Source organism: Vombatus ursinus, unplaced genomic scaffold (genome assembly GCF_900497805.2).
Source record: "Vombatus ursinus unplaced genomic scaffold, bare-nosed wombat genome assembly UNPS02014882.1, whole genome shotgun sequence".
Lineage (NCBI taxonomy): Eukaryota > Metazoa > Chordata > Mammalia > Diprotodontia > Vombatidae > Vombatus > Vombatus ursinus.
This window is the reverse complement of record NW_020954660.1, coordinates 1,627,799-1,634,079: the sequence shown is the minus strand read 5'-3', so window position 1 is coordinate 1,634,079 and position 6,281 is coordinate 1,627,799. Positions and strand designations below refer to the sequence as shown.

Genomic DNA, 6,281 nt, shown 5'->3' with positions numbered 1-6,281 from the left:
GTGTATACCCTTTGATCCAGCAATACCATTATTAGGCTCATGCCACAAAGAGATCAAAGAATGAGAAATAGCAGCCATATGCATAAAATTATTTTGAGCAGCTCTTTTGGTAGCAACAAGAAAACCCTAGAAATATAGGGAGTACCCATAATTTGAGAGATGATTGAACAAATTATGGTATGTAATGATTTATAATTGTGCCATTAGAAATAGTAAAATGGACAGTTTCAAAGACAAATGGGAAGATTTGTACGAACTGACGCAGAGGAACAACATTGTAAAAAGAAACAATTTTGAAAGACTTAAGCATTCTGATCAACATGATGACAAACCAGGATTCCAGAGATTTGATTGTGAAGTATGCTACCTACCTTCCAAAAGAGAAGTGATAGATTCAAGATGCAGAATGAGACATCTAAAAACCTGATTCTGAGAAGGGGTCTAGAGGCTTTACCAGATTCACTGCCAAAGGTAGTATCCATGGCATTCAAAAAGTTGGGAATCCCAGATCTAGGTCAATCACTCATGGTTATTTTTCATTTTTATTAGGGTTCTTTTTTACATCACCTTCATTTCTAGATATTTTTGGCCTCAAAAAATATTTCTCTCTTCAGCTGGGACCCTGTTACCCATGTTTGGGGAAACCAAGACTCGAGCTCAATGCTAAACTCAACCTAGATGTCTCTCTGGAATAATTTCATGTGAGGCCAATATACCAAAGAGACACTGAGCCTCTTGGGTCAGCTCTCAGGACTGGATTCTTTAATGTGAGTGTATATATGTGGGGGGAAGGGGTTGGCACCCTAGGGTTAACACAGACCCTACTTCCATGGAATTCTCTCTCTTTTTTTTTTTTTTGCTTTTTTTGGTGGGGCAATTGGGGTTAAGTGACTTGCCCAGGGTCACACAGCTAGTAAGTGTGAAGTGTCTGAAGTCAAATTTGAACTCAGGTCCTCCTGACTCCAAGGCCAGAGCTCCATCCACTGTGCCACCTAGCCGCCCCTCATGGAATTCTCAATCTGGTAAATGTTCAGTTCAACAAGCATTTGTGTCTTCCACATGCCGGGTCTCTACCTGGTCCTCAGATCTCCTAGCTCTTCTATCCCACCTGGTCCTTGGATACACTCAACTCTATTCCAGGGAATCATAAGCACAGATACCAAGCTCTAACAGCCTATGTCCCAGGTACTAAGGTCCCTCACAGCCCTGATAATCTATGATCTATGGCCTTTTCCAACTCTGACAGTCTATACTTGAAAACTTGGAGATTTAAAGCTAGAAGAAATCTGACAGCTCATCCAGGCCAACTTTCCCTTTTTGCAGAAGAGGAAACTGAGGTCCAGGGGAGTGAAATGTCTTGCTCAAAGTCACATAGGTGGTAGATAACTGAGCCAGGATTCTAACCAGGTCGTCTGGTTCTGTGGAAATCATCACTCTTTCCACTATATACCAGAAAGCCTCCTAGCTCGAATATCCTCTGTTCCAGAGTGCCTCTTCATTGAGGTCACGGCGGAGACACGACATGACCTATGTAGGCCTTGGATGCCTTCCCAAACATTTCCATCGCTCATTCAGTTTCAGCTGGAGGCTCAGAGTGTTTACTCAGAACATGGGTCACGCCCACTTGGAGAGAAGAGGCGGGGACCTGTTTTGGATAGCCCCTCCCAAGTAGGGGGAGAGGACCAATGGTTCTGGGGCTAGGCCTGGACTAGGCCAGGGCGGGGCTGGAGGCTGGAGCTACACGTGGATGAGTCAATCGGATATTTGACTGCTGAAGACTCAAGGCCCTGCCAGTTGAGTGTGTTAAGGGGCAAACTGCGAGCTGGGTGGGGTAGGGGTCTGCCTGCTTCCCTGTCCGGCCGCCCGCCAGCCTTCCTGGCCGCCTGATTGCCGATCCTGCCTGATCCAGCCGCGGCGGCCACCACCTCCTAGACCGGTAGGGAGGGGATAGGCAGGTGTGGTGACTGCCCCTGGAGGGGAGTGGGTGAACGGCTGGAATTACACAGGGACTTTGGGTGTGGGGGTAGGGTGATTCTGGGCAGGCTGCCTTTCTTATACAATGTTCAGGACCTGGAAAGGAGGCTGCTTTCACGAGCGTCTCTCAGCCCCAGCCCCAGCCCCGCCGGGAAGGCTCGGCCTGGATGGGTAGGAAAGTGGAGGCCATTGTCTCGCCCTGCGCTTGGGCAGCTGTGGCCAGAACGAGTTGGCGGGCAGTGGGGGGTGGGGGAAGGGAGGCCCGACTCGATCGCTGCCTTTGTGACCCTAGTCAAGTCATTCTTCCTCGCTGGGCCTCAGTTTCCACCTTTGTAAATGATGGCTCTGGACTAAAGGATCTGCTAAGAGCCTTCTAGTTCAGACCTGCGTTCTAAGCGTACTGAAAGCTCCAGCTTTCTAAGGTTCCTTCCAACTTAAACATTCTGTGTTGGAATGTCCCTTCCAGCTGTGATGTTAGGCGTTTTGACATTCTATGTCCTAACAATCTAGGTCCCAAGGTCCTTTCTCTCCCTGATGTCCGATGTCCGGTGCCCTAATGTTTCAAAGCCCAAGGTCCCTTCTCTCTGTGATGTCTGGGGTCCTGACAATCCAGGGCCCAAGGTCCCTTCCCTCTCTAATGTCCTAACAATCCAGGGCCCAAGGTCCCTTCTCTCTCTGATGTCTGATGACCTGACAATCCAGGGCCAGAGGTCCCTTCCCCCTCTAATGTCCTAACAATCCAGGGCCCAAAGTCCCTCTCTAGGTCTCACATTGAATTTTCTAAGGTCCCTCCCAGCTCTGACATTCTGTGATTCCATGACTGGGAGGCTGCAAAAGCAGTGGGCTTGGGAACATGCCTGGGCGCATCCCGCATCCTTAAGCATCCCAGCCTCTGGGAGGCCTGAGGGGGCGGGGAGAGTTGGAGCTAGAAGGAGGCGGGATGGGGGCGGGGAGACTGGGAGGCCAGAGGCGGGTCTGGGCACTGGGATGGGAAGGGAGGCAGGGGTGGGCCAAGCATCCTCGGCATCCTGAGGGGAAGCTGAGCTTTCTGGCCGCCCACGTGGGCCTCTGGACAAGTCGGGGCTTGTTTGCTGTCTGGGGGCTCTCCACTCGCTGGCTGCCTCTGTCTTTCTCTTGGCTAAGTTTCACTTGTTTTTTCTCTCTCTTTGTCTCTGTCTCTCTGTCTCTGTCTCTGTCTCTCTCTCTGTCTCTATCTGTCTGTCTGTCTGTCTGTCTCTCCCGCCCTCCCTGCAAGGCTGGGCAAGGGCAATGTTTTGATCCTCCCTCATCCCCCTCCCCCTCTTCAGACATTGACCTGGGCCAGGCAGCTGTCAGGCTTTGGAAAGGAGAGCTGCCTGGCCCTGGACAGGTGTTGACCATAGAGTCATCCGAAGTGGGATTGGTTGGCAGAGGGGTGGCATCGCTCTCAAGCTATAATCTTAGGAACAGGATTTAGAGATGGCCGCAACCTTAGCCATCATCCAGCCCAGCCCCCTCATTTTACAGAGGAGGGAACTGAGGCCCAGAGATGTCAAATGACTTTCTCAAGGTCACACAGCCAGTAAGAGTTAGAGCAAGGTCTTCAGACTCCAAAGCTGTTCTCTCTACCAGGCTGTTATTTAAAAGCCTCTTCCTTAAGGTTTCCTGTTCTCATCCACACATCACTTAATGGTACTTTTGGTTCATGACTAGGACTGAATGCTTCAGAACTGAATCTCAGCTCCCCAAATCCCTATGGCTTCCCTTTCTCTGCTTTAGGGAGAATGACCTGTCTCATCTAATCTCTTCCTTTGGGAGCTAAACAGCTACAAATGTATTGGGCCTCTCTTTGAAAAAGAGAACTTTGGGGAAAAAAATAGAAGTCTTTGAAAGGGTCATTAGAACCCCAAGCCATCCAATTGGTAGAAACTCACACAAAGTAGTTATCCCATTTCTTAAGGTGCACCCAAGCCCCTAGTTTCACTTCTTACTACAGCAGTTTACTCTGCCATCCCTAGCCCAGATAAGAAGGAGAGACAGAGAGGGGCAGAGACGGGGAGAAAGAGACAGAGAGAGAGAGAGACAGGCAGACAGACACAGAGAGAGAGGAGAGGAGAGGAGAGACAGAGAAGACAGATCAAGCCAGTCTGGGTAGCACGTAGGGAACTGGACTCCATATACCACCTAGCCAGCTGCCTATAGGGCCAGCTCTGGAGAACTCGCCCTTGACTGGAGGGTGTAAAGAGGAATCAGGGACAACAAAGCTGGTAGGAAAGTTTGGAGCCAGATTCTGGGGGGCCTTAAATACCGGGATCAGGAGTTTGCATCTTAACCTAGAGACAATAGGGAACTACTGTAGAGCTCTGATCAGAGGAGCTTAAGAAAGATTAATAGGTTGGCTTTGTGAAGGATGGACTGGTGAGGAGGAGGGGCAGGAGGACTAGTCTAATAAATATTCTAGGCCAGGGAGTGATGAAGGCTTGCATTTACCAGAGTAGAGGCCTACTCTAAAGTGCTTTCCAGCTATGAATCCTATGATGGGGAGCTCACAGTGTTCCGGAGGTCCAATGAGGCCTGTGATATGTGAGCTGGAGGCCAGAGCTCCGGTGGGAACCCATGGGCTGTCTCTCTCTCTCTCTCTCTCTCTCTCTCTCTCTCTCTCTCTCTCTCTTTATTCCAGGAGTGATATGTCACCCTAGAACTCTTGGGACCTCCAGGGCCCAGGCTCAGTGAAGTTTGCAAGCTAGAGGGAAAAGGTCCAGCTTGGATGACAAGAATGGTGGTCATCCCTCCTCCCAAAAAAAATGAACAGAAATAAAAATGTAAAGCCCAGGACCAAGGCAGTCCAAAAACCATCCCCCCAATTCCAATCCTCTGGAGGAATCCTAGAGTTATTGACTCATAGATGGATTGAAAAAGCCCTTAGAGGTTGTTGAATCCAGACCTTCATTCTATAGACAGGCAAACTGAGCTAGAAGAGTTAGAGGGGGAAGGGGGCTTTGCTCAGGAGTCACCAAGTCACTTAATCATCCCAAACCCCATGTCTCTCAGGACTCAATGTCTGCCCTTTGCTCTCAATGATCAAGGTTCTCATGCTTTTTCACTGAGCTGGTATTCTAGTGTTTTTCTCACCTTAGATGGAGGGTCAGGGTGCTCTATGGCCCTGGAGACAGAACTGGATTCAAATCCTAGCTGTGTGCAGATCGCTCATCTATACAAAGAGGGATTAGGCTCTCATGCTCTCTGCCTCCTGGAAACTGTTGGTTAAATCCACTAGTAGGCCATGTGATTGTGAAAAGAGCATTGAATTTGGAGTCCGATGACCTGGGCTGGAGTCCTGGCTTGGCCTCAGTGACCTTGGCCAATTTGCCTTCTCTGAACTTCAGTATCCTTATCCTCAAAATGGAGATAATGAGACTTGTACCCCTTTCACACTGGCTGGTTAGGAAAAAAATGCTCAGGGGGCAGCTAGGTGGCACAGTAGAGTTCCAGTCTTGTAGTTAGGAGGACCTGAGTTCAAATCTGGCCTCAGACACATGACACTTACTAGCTGTGTGACCCTGGGCAAGTCACTTAACCCCAATTGCCTCACTAAAAAGCAAAAAGAAAAAGAGAGAGAAAGAGAGAGAGAAAATGCTCTATCAATGCACCAAGTGTCCTATTATAATAATAATATCAATAACAACAATAGCTAGCATTTGGTAGCCCTTTAAGGTTTGCAAAGAGACATTATATCTGCATATAGAATATAGATTATGTGTGTATATATGTGTGTGTGTATGGGAGGGGCAGATAAGACAGATCTATTTGATTCTCACAACAACTCTATGAGGCAGGTTTTATTATCCCTGTTTTACAATTGAGGAAACAGGTAAAGTGACTTGCCCAGGTTCTCACAGCTATTATGTGTTTGAGGCAGGATTTGAACTCAGGTCTTCCTGACACCAGGCCCAAGGATCCATCCACTGTGGTGTAGTTGCCTCTTATTACTCGTGTGTTAGAGTATGGTTGCAAAGATGGCCTAGGACTCAGGAAGACCTGAATTCAAATCCCACCAGTGATACCTCCTGGCAGAGTGACCCTGGAGAAGTCACCTAACCTCAGCATCCCAGGCAGCTTGGTAAGACTGTTAATTAAGTTGCAGAGAAGGTAGTGATCTTCATTCCTACTCAGATGAAATCACAAGTCTGATTAAAAAAAAAAAAACACCAGCACAAACTACTCATTAATTATTCCTATCATCTCTGATTGTATCAGAGATCAGAGGAACTTCAGAGGTCATATAGTTAGTCAATAAACATTAAGTGTCCACTATGGGCCAGGGACTG

At 48.3% G+C, this 6,281-nt stretch overlaps 1 protein-coding gene across 4 annotated transcripts in view; it reads left to right on the top strand.

The window, feature by feature from the left end:
- The first annotated feature begins 1,765 nt into the window (after nt 1-1,765).
- The window catches only part of EDA2R (ectodysplasin A2 receptor), a 29,678-nt gene continuing 25,162 nt past the window's right edge, over nt 1,766-6,281 (top strand). For 3 of the 4 annotated variants that reach the window (XM_027842658.1, XM_027842662.1, XM_027842660.1), the window contains exon 1: nt 1,766-1,936. The gene's annotated coding sequence lies outside the window, so the exon portion shown is untranslated. Of the gene's footprint in view, nt 1,956-6,281 lie in introns of all 4 variants that reach the window. The other variant, XM_027842661.1, reaches the window with a different exon arrangement.